A 17,233-nucleotide genomic window follows, 5' to 3' on the forward strand; every position below is an offset into this window, starting at 1 on the left:
CTTTGGAGCGTAATAGTGCTTGGCGAGTGGGGATACCAGGGCTTCAACTTTCCTAATATGAGTCCTTACTCAGCTTCCCTCTTGCTAAATAATCTGGTAAGGATTTTCCCAATTGCATTAGATGGATATTGCAAGCCACTGAAGAGTTCCTTTATAGGGTTATGGAACTCAGGGGTGACTTGCAATATCCTTTTTATATACATCAGCTGGTAATTTATTTCTTATAATACATAAAGTCAGCCCATCAACTTTCCCACTAATCTATTAAATCCTTTGTGCTTTCATATGAAAACAAGAGCATGTTTGCAAACATTGGGCAGATATCAAGGAAAGTGACTCAGTGCGTGCCGCAAGCCATTTGGCTGCGACGCAACGAGTTACTTTCAAGCACAAGTATGCAACATATTTACAACAATGTCGCATCTCTGTGCTTCCCCCTGCGCTGGCACACAAACTGCTGCCATGAGCCAGCACAGGCACCCTTACACCATTGTGCAAGGATGCCTGCATCGTGGGGAGATTGTTTATATGCAAGAAGGGTTCCCTTCCTGATCATAAACAATCAAAAATTGTGTTTTTCAACTTCTATGTGTGCTGTATTAGCACACATAGAACTTGCAAAAGGTCATTGTTTTACAGACTGTTTACGGGCAGCAAGGGACACCATCCTGCACATAAACAATCACCAAAGGTGAATTCCTCTTTCTATGTGTACTGCAGATTTCTCCTTGTTGCGCCTCCTTATGCCTTCCCTGGGGAGGCGTAGCATTCAGATGCATTTCCAGATTTCCGATTTCTCGTAAAACTGGAATTGTAATCGACAGTGGGGTACCGAAAATGAAGGGGGCCACCCTGTCAAGGTAGGTGAAGGGGCCCTCTCCGGACTCTTTCAGGAGTTCTCTGGCCAAAGTGCTGTGCTGAGTGGGCCCCCTGGAGCTTGGGGGAGCCCCCGCACCGCAGGGGCTTATATTACGCCCCTGGTGTCTGGTTCCATGGGAGTTGCGTGAGAACACCCACAGCAACACCCATGGAACGCCACTTTCACGCAAAGTGCTGCATGCAAAGGGGCCCGATTTACAAGAACAGGAAAAGTCATGCAGGGTGGCTTTTTCTGTCCTTATAAATATGGGCCCTAAAATGTGCCGTCGGTGCGTCACAGAAAGTGAGTCACAGGTGGCGCAAGGGACTTGTAAATCTGCCCCAGAATCTTTCAGGCAGCATTTTGCTTTTCTTTAAACAGCTGCTTTAATTGTGCTTTGTGACCTAAGTTTACCTGCCCCCCCCCTCTCCCCCTTTGGCTGCTGGCTGCAGGCATTGTGACAGAACTTAACTATAATAAGTTATGACCGTTGAGTTCTGACGTCATATCGTTAAAATAGGCAACTGGCTGCATCATAAGATATGTTTTTATACAGGGATCGCAGATTTCCATGTGTTATATATGCACTTCTGTCATTGTTATTTTTTGTTTTTATTACGAAATACAACAGATTCTATGCGATGTATACGATTATTATCCACTTCAATTGCATTCGCATTATAGCGATCGGAGGTCTGAAGAGGCCTTGCTGAGGTCTGAACTTGTGAGTGTCCCATGACAAAGGTTTCAGGGGTTAGCTGTTATCCCACTGAGCTATCCCTATGAGGAACAAATGCTAGTAGTTTTCAAACAGAGGAAAATGCTGTTATGAGCTTCAGAATCCTTTTGCATTTGGACTCTTCATGGCTAGAAAGCACAACTATGTCATTGTTAACAACACCATAACCTCCAGGGGAAATGTCTTGGGCACACAGCTTAGTTTTGTCATTTCCAATTATGCATTCCAAGTTTTTGTCACCTATGAGAGTGAACGGGGAAGCCGAATCTGCCCATACCATGATGTCCCTCCTGTCAACCAGAATCTGATACTCAGGCATTTCCGCGCAACCAACATTCACCTCATGGATCAGCTGATGTACCTCACTGGTTTGGGTCTGTGAAAAACATAGTATAGCCTGTTGGTGCATCTCTGGCTGATCAATAACATATTGCACCTTTGCATTCTTGCACACCCTGGCAAGATGTCCCCTTACCGGCTACAAGTCAAATTCCTGGCTTAGCAATTGGGACTGTTGGGCACGTGATTAGAATTACCACACCTAAAGCAATTACATTTTTTCATTTCACCAGTCTTAGTTTCATACTTTGTATCCCGGACAACATTTTCTTTGTTCTTGTCATCCGTGGTACTGCCATTGCAGTTGTCAACCCTTACTTTGTAAATCAAAGTACAATAGTCATCATCTTCCTCAGTGCTCAAGTTAAGGTGAGCCACTCTCTCACAAGTGCTGGTGGGTTTATCTCAATTCTCCTTGACCAACCTAGTTGTGTGTTCCATACTTTCCACTATATCCATAGCATCCTTTAGCACAGTGACAAAAACATTGAACTAAAGACTGTGCGACAAATGCTATTTGTGTGTTAATGCTTTGGAGATGTAATTCGATAACCTGCTACACGATGCAATCTGTCACAGTAAATGCAAAATGCCAATAAAAATACATTTAAAAAAAATCCATAGCATCCTTTAGAGTGAGATTTTTCATGAGTAATTACTTATGCACTCCGGGATTATTAGTGCAGCGCACTAGTTGTTTTTTTGGGAAAATATTTGTATTGGCATTTCAGGTCATGTATAAAGCTTTCACATGAATAAATGCAAGGTTAGGCATCCAACAGTTACAGTTTATATAATAACTATCCGTTTGGGCAGTTGGCCCTAAGGAGAGTGCATGTGCATTCCACACATTTCAAAATAAAACCGTTAAGCAATCACTGCGATCAGTCGGCATAAGTTTGAAAAGGGGGGGCCCTCGGCCCCCCCGCACGCATGGCGGCGCGGCGACCGTCGCCCCCCCTTACTCCTGTGTGTCTCTCGGTGGTGGGGGCGGGCCCTGGGGGCGCGACCCACCACCGATTGGCCGGCGGCCTCCCTGACCCGGATACAAGGTAGAAGGTCCGGGTCAGGGGGGGCGGGCTACAGGAGGGGCGGGCCGGGGGGGGCGTGGCCCCCCCCCCCGCCTGGCCCCTCGGGAATAAAGAGGCGGGGAGCGCCCAGGAGACCCCCTTGTCCCTGGACGCTCCCCCGCATTACCGGTGTGCCCCGCGCTCGGGGCTTCTTTGTTTTTTAACAATTTGTGCTTTGTTTTCCAGGGATTCCGGAATACAGGCGGAGAGAGCGGTTTGCGGCGATCCTGGTTTGCGGATCAAGACTCAGCAGGCTTTGGACGTTCGGCGTTTTTTCTGCCAGGGCCGCGCTGAGCCGGCCGCGTGGGGCCCGCCGCATCGCTGAATCTTCCCGACGGTCCCCGGCGCCTAGAGACCCTTACGAAGCGTGGTATGGGCCGCTTGAGGCCCCGTGAGGTATTGTGCGTGATTGGGGGGTTCTTGGAAACGGGCGCATAAGGTGCCGCCTAATTGTTTGAACAGCCGGAGGGAGAACCTATATTTATGAATTAGTATCTGATTGAATTTGGTTAGTTTTGTATGTCAGTAAGGAGCGGACACGTATTTTATTTATATAAACGATGTGTATGACACTACAGAAATCTGACTAAAGTGAGACGCTTCTAATAAGGCATGTTCACCACCTAACATTATCTAACATCAAAACAACCTAAACTGTAGCCATACAATAATTTCTATTTTAAAGTACAAATTCATGTTGAGTAATATTTATCACAATTCCCGTGTGACCCTAAAGTGGAGTGCGTGCGTACGCGTCGGCGTCATTCACCTGCGTTGGAGGTGCCCCATAATGCAACAGAGCCAAATGAAGCCATGAGGCACAGAGCGATGAAACGTGCGGGTGTACTTTGCATGTTCCGTTTGTTTGCACACCCTAGGCTGCCTTCTTATCTTGAAAAGTGTTCATCATCCTGTTTGCCTTTAGCATATTCTTGGCATTTATGAAAGAAAACAAAAAAAAACGTGTTTTTATTTTAGAGGACGCGGTTATTAATTCTCCCTCGGTCTCTCCCGCCTCCAGGGTGCTTGGCTTGCCCGTGGCTTTCTTTGGATTGTTTCTCTTGCAGGGAAGCTTTCGCCATACCCCCGCGTTCAGAGCCACTCCCGAGCCCCCATCCATCAGCCAAGGCCAATTAGTTCAGTAGCATGGCGCTGACAGGAACTCCTGCGGCTGGCAGGCCCACGTGCCAGAGGCGGACCCGCTGCTCGCTGAGCTGCACAGGTTCTAGAGTGAAACGACTGCCTTTCAATCACTCTTTTACGCCATTATTTAAAACAAACACTACACTGTACTGCTATAAGTATTCACCGATTGTTGTACCAGTGAGTATTACAAAATCAAGTGGGTCCGCACTCCGCAGAGGCTTCACCTGGAAAGAACTCCCAAGCGTTTGACTTTATGAGACAAAGTAGTGCAATTAGAGGAGAGTAGTTGGCCTAACGGCTAGGGCACTGGACCTGGGGATCTGGGTTCGAGTCTCGGTAACGACGCCAAAACCTCCTGTGATTCTGGGCAAATCACTTAATCTCCCCGTGCCTAAAATGAATGTGTGTCCGTCCTCATGTAACGTAACTGGTGCTATGTAAAGCGCTCTGATACCTGATTCGGTTCGGGTCCTGAGAGTGATTCACGGTGCAGCTCGTGTACCGCACTTGATGCGGTACCGGTGTTGCAAAATCCGTGACTTAACTGGCTGAGTGGTGTGACCTAGATACAACTTCTCATAAGGGCATTTTACAAAATAGAAGAAATTTTTTCGTATTTCAATTAGAAAATGTAGTCTAATTCAAAAGGATTCCACTAACTGGCATACTTTTGGTGCCACTTGTAAATTTATAAGCTACACAAATCTGACATCTACAGTGGCCAACTACCCGAGGTAGGCCAAGTATCTGTGGGAGATATGTTTGAGGCCCCTGGACCCCCGACTAGAAGTGGGTGCACATTCTTTAAATAATATTTTCCAGTTTTATTTCAGTACACAAATAATTGGATTAGTTAGTACTTGCCTTGTTATACTAAAAGGGTCTCGTGGGGTAAACATGTCCTTTTTAAAGAAGTTTGAACTAATTTCTTGTGCTATCCTCCATTGCTAAGCTTATTAGAGAGCGAATTGGCATTTGTGAAGTAGTCCTCTTCAATGGTACAATATTTTCGGATACGGGGGAATTGCCCAAAGGGTAGAGTTTCTTCCAGTGTTCTTGGGTGCCCTTCGGGGAAGTGTAATAATGTGTTGAGCTCTATTGGTTTTGTGTACAAGTTACACGCTTATTCGCCTTCTATAACTACCATGGCTAGGTCCAAGAAATTGACTTTATCCTTGTCATGCATCATTGTAAATACTCAGTCTGATTGTTAAGCCAGTTCTAAAGCTCATTCTGAATGGTCAGAGCAACTTACCAAATCATTATGACATAATTTATATAGCGGTACCACTTTTGATGCCATTTCTACCAGAAATTCTATAGGGGCCTTGTGTGGCAGTGTCCTTGAGTTCATCACATCTTTATTCACAGCTACGGTCTCATCTTGGGTGACATTAGAGAAGAGAGTTCTACATCACAAGATGAAAAGGATTTCTTCTAGATTATTGAAGCTTTTTCTTTCTACTCTATTGGTGAAATTCATAGATTCTTCTCATGCATGCCTCAGTAGAACAAAAACGGTTTTAAAAGGGTGTCTAGATATTGTGTGAGGGTTCTGCTAGGAAACCACATGCAGAGATGATGGGTCTGCCTGGACTACCATTAGGGTGTTTGTGAAGTTTGGGAAGGATATAGATCAACCACAGACAAAGTGGCTGTAACGGCTAGGGTGGTTGCTCTCAATTCTGGGGAACTGGGTTCGAGACTCTGCAATGACGCTCAACATCCCGTAATTCTGGACAAATCACATAATCTCCCTGTGCCTAACAAAACAGAATGTCCCAGATCACAGAACATTGTTATGTCCTTCGTAGTAAATTGAGACATTCGGGTGGGTGTTAATAATTACTTCAGGGTTGGTCGTTACCAAATTGTGTGACATTTTAAGATGAAGGCGATGTGTTCTGCTAAATTTTGTGTTGCAGTGTTTGTACTTCATTATTGCAAAATACTGCGCTGGGCTATAGCTGTTGGGTTGGAGGCAGTTTTGACTATGTCGTGATGTTGTGCCCTGAAAAATTTTAATTTTCTTGTTATATTACTTTGTGTATATTATTGGGTTATATTGTTACATTAAGGTTATTGGGGGGCATGCTGCTGCCTTTCTAGCCGAAATTAGACTTGTACCTTAAAAGTTTCTTTCATCAGTAACCAGTTTAACACAAATGTGGTAAGGTAACACTTCCCCAGCTTTTCAAGCATTTAAGAGTCCAGTCAGCCCAAAACGGTGGCACTTACGCTATCTTAAATTAGCACTGGCAGTATTCACTGTATTCAATGTGACCCGATGTACACAAAGTCATCGATGCCCATCAACTGGATCGCATCCACGTGCTGGGGGGGACTCAGCAATATGGAGCTTGGGCGTTTTAAAATGCTCGGGTTGTACTTGGGTAGAATTCACAAGGCAGACGCAGCTCCCTGATGGGACGGGTCCCCACCATGGGTGGTGAGTTACCCAAAAAATGCTGTTGGCATTCAGTTGATGAGTTCAGTTCTGGAAAACTCATTGTCTAAATCAGAGCTCACGCTACATGGGTGACATTAAATTTCACCTAGAGAATGAGATGGATGTTGACATTCCTGGGCTGCTTTATTGATGTCCTATAAGCACTTGCAATACTTTATCCAAGCCATGGTTGCTGCTTATTTCTCTTACGCGAGGAACAGCCATTGACATAAGTCAAATTTTGACACTATAGAACGACTATCAGTGGTGTCTGCTAGGTGATAGTTAGAACAATCATGGAACCATTCACGAATAGGGTATACCACCTTCTATTGGGGTCAACCTGGGGGTTAACGACATCTAAGGGTAGGGCTTGGCGAGACTGAGAGCCAGTTTCCCAGGTCCCACTTTCCTTTGCAAGCCAAAGCAGAAAGCCAAACAATGGACTTATTTCATTGTGGAGGTAATCACCATAGGAGGTGCTGTTCACTAATCTAGGGGGGACATTGCGCCAGTCCAAACATTGCACCTGTCCAAACGACCCTTCATGGATGATAGGTTAAAGTCAACATTATTAGTAAGCTATCCTAGGGTTAGCTGTATTGCGTGCAGCCTTCAGTCTAAGTCTTGAGGGAATATAGAGCTGCTTGTTTTACCAGTCTTTAATGTCATGAATGAGTAAATGAAAAAAGAGCAGGTGTATAACAACAAATATATGTATTGGTACTAAACACACCCCTTTAGTTCAGTCAGTAAACTTATTTAACACACAAGTAAATTGGCCAATATACGTTGAGCCTATGATGAGATTGGAGGGGTATTTGTTCTACCTGCAAATAATTCCGGTGTGAAGACTTTTATAGCACACAGTAATTTAGCACCATATACGTTGAGCTCTAGGGGTGCACCAAAGCCATATATTAATAATATGGTGGGGGAACCACGAATGGCATAGAGACAGGGCCTAGAGCCTTTAGAACGACTAATTGGGGTCCTGATAATGATACACACCCTGATGTCACACCTAAAAGGTGCCCAAGAGCCTAGTTGCGGCATCACATAGTTCTGGGGATGCATGTGATCATGTCCGGGTGGCTGGGATGATATTTCCCAGAAGCCAAAGTGGCGAACGGAAAAGGTCCTTGGGGCCAGCTTATGGCTTGGCGGAGTTAGGGCTGTGCTAATTCTTTTAGCCAAAGACTGTGATGCTGCACTGCTAAGTAGGCTGTCTTGTTTTACACATAGAGCCTATGCATGAAGACGTGGGTAGAAAACAGACAAACTGAGGCTATGCTTAACATTTACTGTCGACGTGTTAATGTGTACGGATCTGGCATTAAGATTAGCTAAAAATTTAGCGACTGATGGTAATGTAAGTCTGACGCGTGTACAGCAGTTATTGCCGGAAAGACTAATGGTGTGTGTCTATCTTTCCAATTTATGTATGACCGGGTCCATGGTGGATACCTGGAGTGCTCCACATCACAACAGCTGCAACAGGTGGACAGCCCAAGGGATGCTTACGTCAGTCACGGCTGGGTCCATGGCGGATATCTGAGGAGTGCTCCACACCGCAACATCAGCAGCTGGTGGACGTCAAAAGGGAAGCATACGTCGAGAAAGAGGACACCAAGGGCCCAGGTATTGCTGGCAGGTGTAAGTGCTACCCATTCCCTAAGGTGGAAGTGGGAATTTGTCACCCAGGTTTTCTTGGTCTTTTCCTGGTTCTTGCAGTTTCTCAAACCTGTCACGCAGGGGAGGAACTCATCACCAGAAGTTGAGGAGCCACAATGTGCCAGCACAAGCAACAGGCTGGACGCAGGACAGGGAAGAGTTTGTTTGAGGGTCAGTGCCAGGGTCAGTTCAGGAACTTCTCAGGAATTTTTTAGCTCAGCAGCCCGACCCCCTGTCAGTGGTGATACTTCACCTAGGGGGGACTAAATTGGCCAAACTGGGGAGGCGAATACTCATTGATGAGTCCATCTCCACTGTGGGGGGTCTTCAGGACTTGCCCGGGTGGCACAGTAGTAGGGCCTCAACTTATCCCGTGGTGGCAGGGACTCGGTCAGGGCGTTGAATCACTCGATAAAGAGGATCAACACACAGTGGGAAAAGTATTTCAAGCCCCCCTCGGTTGCAGATGATCCAACATGGGGGTATTTGTTCTACCTGGTGAGGGGAGTCCATTTGACGGAGGAGGGAAGGGTCCTGTGGTCTGATGATGTCAGGGCCTGGTTGGAATGTTTTGCTGCAGTGAGAACTTTCTAGGTTAGGTCTAGGCAGGGGGAGGCCAGATCGTCGCTTAACAATGCTGGCCTGTGGCGGTAAGGTCATTATCGGTGAGCACATATTTGAGGTCTGAGGGGGCGGGCATCATCCTATGGAGGTTCCCGCCCAGGGGGAGGGGCCTGCGGGCCACTCCTAGAACTCCAGGGGCAAGGTAATTCATGCTGCAAAGGAGCGCGGGTAGGAGTAGTTCACGCTTTCCTTAGGCTGGTAGCCACCCCGCGCGCGTATACTCATGACGTCACCGGCTGGCGCAGAGTAAGGGCCCTCCTTCAGTGGGTAAATGGAGTTCAGGGCGTAGACCGGGCAATTCCCGGGGTAACACTGCGCATGCGCACGTCTCATGGGGAGGCGCAGCTTGTAGGACCTGACACCGGTAGTGACCTAGCCATATGGCCAGAAATGTACAAAAATCAAGATGAGGATGTTTAGACTCGGTTAGGAAACAACATGTATTAGAGTTTTGTTAAGGTCAGGCTCTCAAACTTGTTGACAATAATTTTGTATATAATGTCCTGATGATTTTTGTATAAATTGTTGATCATGCAATTAAAAAAACTTTTTTAATTTCATACTTTAATAAATACGGCCGGGCGACTAGCGCCCGCCTTCCAAAAAGTAAAAACGTCTCGTGTCCACGTTTCTGGGTGTTGGGTGCCAGTCTGGGGGGGAGGCGGCAGCTAGTCGCTGACCATGCTACTCGGTGCACGTAACATAACAAGGTACATACATTACAACTCTACCCAATCCTGCGTTTGAATATGCCTATGCCTTTTCTATCTGAGATCCCTGGGGCCCAATCTAGTCAACGAGAAACAAGTTACCATCGATCTGACTAACTGTAGCTCATGTTCGTGTGCCATTGATAAAAGAAAACATTAAAACAAAATGTAAGAAGACAAAACCAGTCCTCATATGCGCCATCCCAAGCACTATTACGCTTCATGCGGGGGTGAAATTTCACTCGCCGACATCAGCCAGCCAGGTGGAGTCGCCTATCTGCTGTCAGTATTGATCTGTTATGCCTACAGTGAAAGGTGGGGGAAGGGGGAAGAGAAGAGGGGTGGAAGTAGACAACCAGAGAGAGCCTCCTCTAGAGGTGAGCGCCGTTCAAGGAGCACGAATAATCGGAGTCAGCACATGTCCACGGTAGAAGTCCGGTTGTCGCCCACCTCACCCCTCCCCCCCCCCACCCCCACCCGGTGATCTCCTGGCTCCTCACTATATAGTCTCACAACAAGGTCTTCTGTGTTGGGGTTATCCCTCTCCCATCCTCCTCGCTATTGGAGCAGCTCTGATGTTCCCAAGTGAATAGTACCTCCCTCCAAGCATCTGTAATAGGAGACTTACGCACACCCTTCTGCCCTGCCATCCACCGCTGCCCAACGCAAGGCCTCCGAGTCCCAAGCCCCTAACTGTGGTCCAGACGCAGATTTCCAAGTGATCGTGATGCGCCTTTTGGCCAAGGCCAGGGCCAGGTCGATAAATCGACTCCCCACCTTGCACTTAGGCGGTCTGGGGTACAACCCCAGGAGGCAAACCTCAATCGATTGAGTCAACGCATGGCCCATTGCGTCAGTACGTTTCTTCACCACTGCTTCCCAAATTGTTGTATTATCGTGCAACTCCACGGCATGTGGAGAAAGTCCGCATCCAATTGTCGGCATCATGGGCACTCCCTGGGTTCGCCCCCAAATGCAGCCTGTATGCGATGCGGAGTCATGTATGTCATGTGGACATAATTGAACTGTAAATATTTAAGGCGTGAGATGCGGGAGATTTTTTGGGGATATCTTAATATACGCCCCCACTCTGGGTCAGAGAGTGTTCTGTCAAGACACCGCTCCCATTTCCTCCGTAGGTCTAACAACAGGGACACGGATGCCTCCCGCAAGGACACAAAAAACACTTAATTTGGTGCCCGGCCGTGCCCAGTGTGACCACTGCATGAAGGACCCCATGCGTTGTTGGCTCCTCTCGCCCGGTGCCCCACAACTGTTCAAACATTCTTACCAGCGTCTCATATAAAAGAAACTGTCCGGGACGCAGTCCATATCCCTCCACCAGTTCTACCAGAGGGAGTATGCATCCATCCTGAAAGCAATCCACTGTTGTATCTATTCCAGCCTCAGTCCAAGCCAACAGTTGCTCTGCCCCAAAGACCATATGGGGGTCTCCATGAGGGAGCCCTATCAATGGCAACACCTGCGTGTATCTCGGACCTATCGGGAGCCAGCTCATGCACCTTCTCCAACATCGTAAAGCAGTGGTTTGTAGAGTCGATGTGTAGGGTACCTCCGTAGCCGGGTTCAGTAGTTTGGCCAATAATACACAAGGGTTCTGCCCAGGTTCCATCAGGTAAGTGCCCTCCTGATTAAACCCTTCTAGCCACTGTGCCAGCCACTGTAGCTGTGTAGCCAGCTGATATAATTAAAAGTCGGGTACCCCCATACCTCCCTCCTCTGTAGAGCATTGCAGTATCCACAGTGCGACCCTGCGTCTTCCATCTACCCAGATAAGGTCCCGCACCAACGCATCCAGCGGCTTGAACCAGCCCGTGGGCATCAAGACGGGTAGGTTGGCAAAGAAGTACAGTAATCGGGGCAACATGACTGTGATCGTGAGGGTGTGGCGGACCGGAATAACAGGCGTGGAGGTCGGATGTAGTGGGCGATGTGTTTCTCTTTAGTATACAATACAACAGTTTGTCGTACTCAGGGAGAAACACAAAAGATGAACTTGACGGAAGGGGTGTTCGGGTCTTCTCCAGTGGGTGAGCCGGGATGTAAGGTCTTCGGAGTGGATGGCTCCGGATGGTGTCCTCAGAGGTTATGGGGAACAAGGAAACAAAAAGGGGCTATTAGTCAGACTGGACGGATATGGTCGGAAACTGTTACCAACACCAGGTGGTGTGTGGGAATTGAAAGAGGATCGTGAGGAAGGGGGGGGGTTAGGTAAGGGTAGGAAGGCAGAGAGAGAGAGGGTGGAAGGGTGTTTAGGTGAGGGTCTAGTGCATGGGGTTTTTATACAATAGTGCTTGAGTGACTCCAGTAGTGCTATACAAGTTCTATCTACAGTGCATATATCGATCCCAAGGTGACGCTTCTCTATGTACACAGCACTTAAGGTGCTACAGAAGAAGGTTCGGAGTTCTAGTACTCACATGCCCCGCCGCAACTCTTCCGTGAGTTGCGGCCGCTCCCCAGCCACCTCCTGCGGACTCCACCAGTCCTCGCTCCAAACGTCCTCCCCCTCTTCGTGGATCGCCGTCTCTGGGTCCGTGTTCATCCGAGCCTCCTGCCACGAGTTCGCCGCGCTGAACGTCTCTTTCCCTTCGGCTCCGTCTTTTCCGGTCTCCTGCTCCGGGATCAGGGAGGGCCTTCCGGGGTCACGGGATAGTGCTTCCGGTGGTATTCCTGTTCCAATTGGTTCCTGAAAGGAAGGATAGAGGTTTGGAGTCCAGGTGTCAGGGACGCTTCAGGGTCCGGTTCTGAGGAAAGGGGTCGTCCTGGATGACGCTGTCTCGGAGAGGTAGTGGACGACGCCGTATTACATCCCCTTCAGCCTAGCTGTCCTTCTTGTACGGGTTGGAGGTAGGGGTACCGGGAGAGGAAATCAGTGTTCCCTTGGTCTATTCCCTTTCGGTGTAGGGTTCTGAACCTATACGGTTGTAGGGACAAAAACCATCGTAGGACACGGTCATTGTGTCCCTTGTTTCGTGCCATCCATTCGAGAGGGGCATGGTCGGTGTACAATATAAACTCGCGTCCTTCCAGGTAATAACGAAGACTTTCAATAGCCCACTTAATGGCGAGAGCCTCTTTTTCCACAACGGCATAGTTAGTTTCTCTCGGAAACAGTTTTCTACTTAGGTTAAGGATGGGTCTTTCGTCCCTGTTCCTGTCTCTTTGGGAAAGGACTGCCCCCAAACCGTGATCTGAGGCGTCGGTCTGGAGAATGAATGGTTGTGTGTAGTCGGGACTAATGAGCACTGGATCGGACATCAGGGATTGTTTGAGTTTGTTGAATGCTTGCAACAGTCGGGTCGTTGGATTTCTCAGGGCCTCTTCTGTTTTTGAGGATTTTTTAAAGAGATCGGTTAGAGGGACAGCTGTGTGGGAGAAATTGGAGATGAATCGACGATAGTACCCCAGAAGTCCTAAAAACGCTCTGAGGTCTTTTCGGGTTTGGGGAAAAGGGATGGACTGAATGGCTGTGATTTTGTTGCTTTGGGGTCGGATTACACCTTCACCCAAGAGAAACCCAAGGTATTTCACCGTTTGAGCGGCTAGGGTGGTTTTGGAAGGATTAATGGTGAAACCAAAGGACCCCAGGGAAGTGACAACCTGCTGTAAATGGAGTAAGTGCTGTTCCCAGCTGTCGCTATATACAATGATGTCGTCTAGATAAGCCCCGGCATATTGGCTATGGGGACGCAGAACCAGGTTCATTGCCCTCTGAAAGGTGGCAGGAGCGCCATGAAGGCCAAAGGGCAATACTGTAAACTGAAACAGCCCGTTGGGTGTAGAGAAAGCCGTTTTCTTTTTATCCTGTTCTTTCAGTGGTATTTGCCAATATCCCTTGCAGAGATCAAGCGTGCTGATGTATACAGATTTCCCTATACTTTCCACCATCTCGTCTACGCGGGGTAGAGGGTAGGTATCAAAACTGGAGATTTTGTTCACTTCACGGAAGTCGATACAAAACCTTATCGATCTGTCTGGTTTTGGGACTAGTACGATGGGCGAGTTCCAACTACTGATGGAAGGCTCGATGATTCCCATGTGTAGCATCTTGTCGGTCTCTTGTTTGATGACAGCCCTTCGGGCTTCTGGGACCCGGTAGGGTCGTTGACGTACTGTCTTCCCTGGATCAGTCTGTATGGCGTGCTCTATGATCGTGGTATGTCCGGGATTGGAGGAGAAGACGTTTTGTAGGGGTAACAAGACGTCCCGAAGGTCCTGTTTCTGGGATTCTGTCATGTCTGAATCAATACAGGTCTCATAGGAGAGACCTGATTTGGGGTTCAGACTGGATAGCACCGGCCGGGGTCCTTCCCACTTCTTGAGAAGATTAATGTGTAAATCTGGGTGACTCCCCGAATATGGTCTAATTCCAATTCATAGGTAACCGGGGTCACTTGTCATAGGACTGAAAAGGGGCCCTGCCACTGGCCCAACAATTTGTGGTCGGAGGAGGGCATAAGCAGGAGTACCAAGTCCCCTGCAATAAGGGTTCGGGCTTTGGTTCCTTTGTCATATTGGTGTTTCTGGTTTGTTTGTGCGTTCTCCATGTTTTGTCTTACTATGTCTCGTATTTGTCCCAGATTGGTTTTGAGGTTCTCAATGTACTCTGGGAGGGGTCTGGTCCGGTCAGGTTCGGCCTCCCAGGCCTCTTGGGCCATGTCCAGAAGGGTTCGTGGAGGACGCCCATAAAGGAGCTCATAGGGAGAATAACCGGTGCTACTCTGTACCTTGCACCGGATTGCAAACAGGGCTAAAGGGAGCATCTCTTCCCACCTCTTAGTCTCAAGTGCTAACAGCTTTTTTAGGGTCGTCTTTAGCATGGCATTGTATTGCTCGACCAACCCGTCGGTCTGGGGGTGGTAAGCGGAGGTCCTAATCTGTTTTATACCTAGTTGTGAACAGACTTGTTTCATAAGAGCGGAAACAAAAGGGGTTCCCTGATCCGTCAGGATCTCTCTAGGGAATCCAACTCTGAAAAATATGGTGACCAGTGCCTTGGCTATGTTTTGGGTTGTAGGTTGTAGTAGGGGTATGGCCTCGGGAAACCGGGTGGCATAATCGACAAGGACTAAGGCGTACCGACACCCACTTCGGGAGGGCAACAGGGGGCCTATAATGTCCATTCCGACTCTACTGAAGGGTATGTCAATGAGTGGTAGGGGTTGCAGGGGTACTTTAGGGGGGCGATATCTGCTGTTCCTCTGGCAGACCGGGCATTCGTGACAATATTTCTTTATTTGCTGGTAAACACCCGGCCAATAGAACTTGTCTAGAATGGACTGTCCCGTTTTCTCGTCACTAAAATGGCCTCCCAATAATTGGCTGTGGGCAAGGAATAAAACCTTATCACGGAAGGGCCCTGGGATTATCAATTGTGGTGACTGACGGGGTCCGCCCTTTCTGTATAACAGACCCTTCTTTTTGAAGAAGTAAGGACCTACTTGGAGAGGGTCCTCAGAGTCCAATGCTTTTCCCCATGCAGCCTGTAGAACAGGATCTTCTTGCTGTGCAGCACGGAATTCCCTATCGGTCTCCCATGGATGTTCTTCAAGGCGCAGGGGATATGCTGTAGCGTGGTTTCTTTTCTCCTTCCTTTTCTTGTTCCTTGTCTTCCGTAGCTTTACAGACGCCTCTAGGGAAGGCTGGGCCTGGGGAAAGGGGGCCTCCGACCACCACTGCTTTAAAGAATCCGTTGTGTCCTGGAGAAGATGAGGGAGACCAGCGTAGTCACTCCCCAGAATCACTTGTTCGGGTAGCTCGGGTATAAGCCCTACAGTAAGGAGACTACCAGGATCTGTGGGATGTTGAACGTGGACTTGGGCGGTGGGATAACTTTTAGTGTCGCCGTGTACACACTGAATCGCTACGGTGCCGGTTACAGACCCCACAGGTGTTGGCAGCTCTTGAGGACGGAGGACACTTTGCCTACACCCCGTATCCGCCAGAGCCAATACGGGTTGTCCATCGATTTTCACAGGGCAATAATATCGTGAAGGGGTAGTTCCAGAGGGTATACAAACAAAGTTCCTGACCAGCCCCACCTCCATAGGCTCCGCCTTCTGTGGGCACACTCGGGCAATGTGACCAAAACCTCCGCAGTGATAACACTGTGGTCCAGGAGGGGGTGGTCTTGGCATGACGGGGTATGGAAAAAGAGGGACGGACTCCTGTTTCCAGGGCAATGGGGCCCTATGAGGCCGAAAGCTGCCAGTGGGTTGGAAACGAGGGTGATGGTCATCTTTACCTTTCTGGAAGTCCTGAGCCCGACTATAGGCGCTCGCAATTTCGACAACGCTTTCCAGCGTGAGATGGGCATGTTGGCGGACCCACCTCTGGGTGGAAGGATGCAGAGATGCCAGGAATTGTTCCAGATATATCTTAGAGAGTATCTCTTCCTTTGATGACGTTGCAGGTCTAAGCCACCGGTTCGTAAGGTCCTTGATGCAGAAGGACAGAGCCCGGGGAGTCTCTTGTGGTCCTTCCTTGGCTTGACGGAGCTTCACCCTATACGTCTCGTCATCGATACCTAATCGTTCTAGAATGCATCTCTTTATGTCTTCGTAAGGGGTCTGTCCCTGGATGTTAGCTTGCTGATATGCGGACTGCAATTCTCCTGTCAGCAGGGGTCCGAAATATTGGCCCCAACGTTCAGGTGGCCAGGAAGCTGCTTGGGCCAGTCTTTCGAAGTTCGTGAAGAAATAGTCCGGGTCTTCCCCTGGCACGTATTTCTGCAAGACAACCAAAGGGAGGGAAGCAACTGGCCTCTGCTGCCCTAGGACATCAGTGAGCTTCCCCATGGCCTGATCCTGGGCAACTCCTTGGCCCTTAAGGACATCGTGTAACTGCCCCCTGTCATCTTCGGCTGTTTTAAGGAACTGCTACATCATTTTCCCCAATTGTTCTTGAGTCTCCGCCAGTTTCTGCACCGCAGCCTCCATGCTTCCGGTATATCCCACTTCTGACACCAACTGTGATCGTGTGGGTGTGGCGGACCAGAATAACAGGCGTGAGGTCGGATGTAGTGGGCGATGTTTTTCTCTTTATTATACAATACAACAGTTTGTCGTACTCAGGGAGAAACACAAAAGATGAACTTAACAGGAGGGGTGTTCGGGTCTTCTCCAGTGGGTGAGCCGGGATGTAAGGTCTTCGGTGTGGATGACTCGGATGGTGTCCTCGGAGGTTATGGGAAACAAAGAAACAACAAGCATTTGCAATGCAATAAGTCTCGCATTTGCGAGAGTTTGAGCTATTGGCATTGTAAATGACAGTGCCTTTTATTTATGCGTTTGCAAACCTGCAAGCTGTGTGTACACAAGCACTTTGTACTTTTAGCCCTTGCTTATGAGAAGCAAAGCTGGCAGTCTCTTTTACTGACAGCCTTGCTTCTCGTAAGCAAGGACTATATGTACAATGTGCGTGTTTATGCACCTCCGACCTATAAAGACCATCTCCCAGCGTTGTAAACAGATGTAGAGGAGCAGAGATTAGTACCCGAGTTGGGAAGGAGTGGAGATGCCAGTGAATTGTCCTTCTAGCAACTGCCCCACGCCCCCCAACTTTGTAATTTGCCTTGTCAACAGGGTGTGTGGGTCACTA

The sequence above is a fragment of the Lissotriton helveticus genome, chromosome 1_1 (assembly GCF_964261635.1).
Source record: "Lissotriton helveticus chromosome 1_1, aLisHel1.1, whole genome shotgun sequence".
NCBI lineage: Eukaryota > Metazoa > Chordata > Amphibia > Caudata > Salamandridae > Lissotriton > Lissotriton helveticus.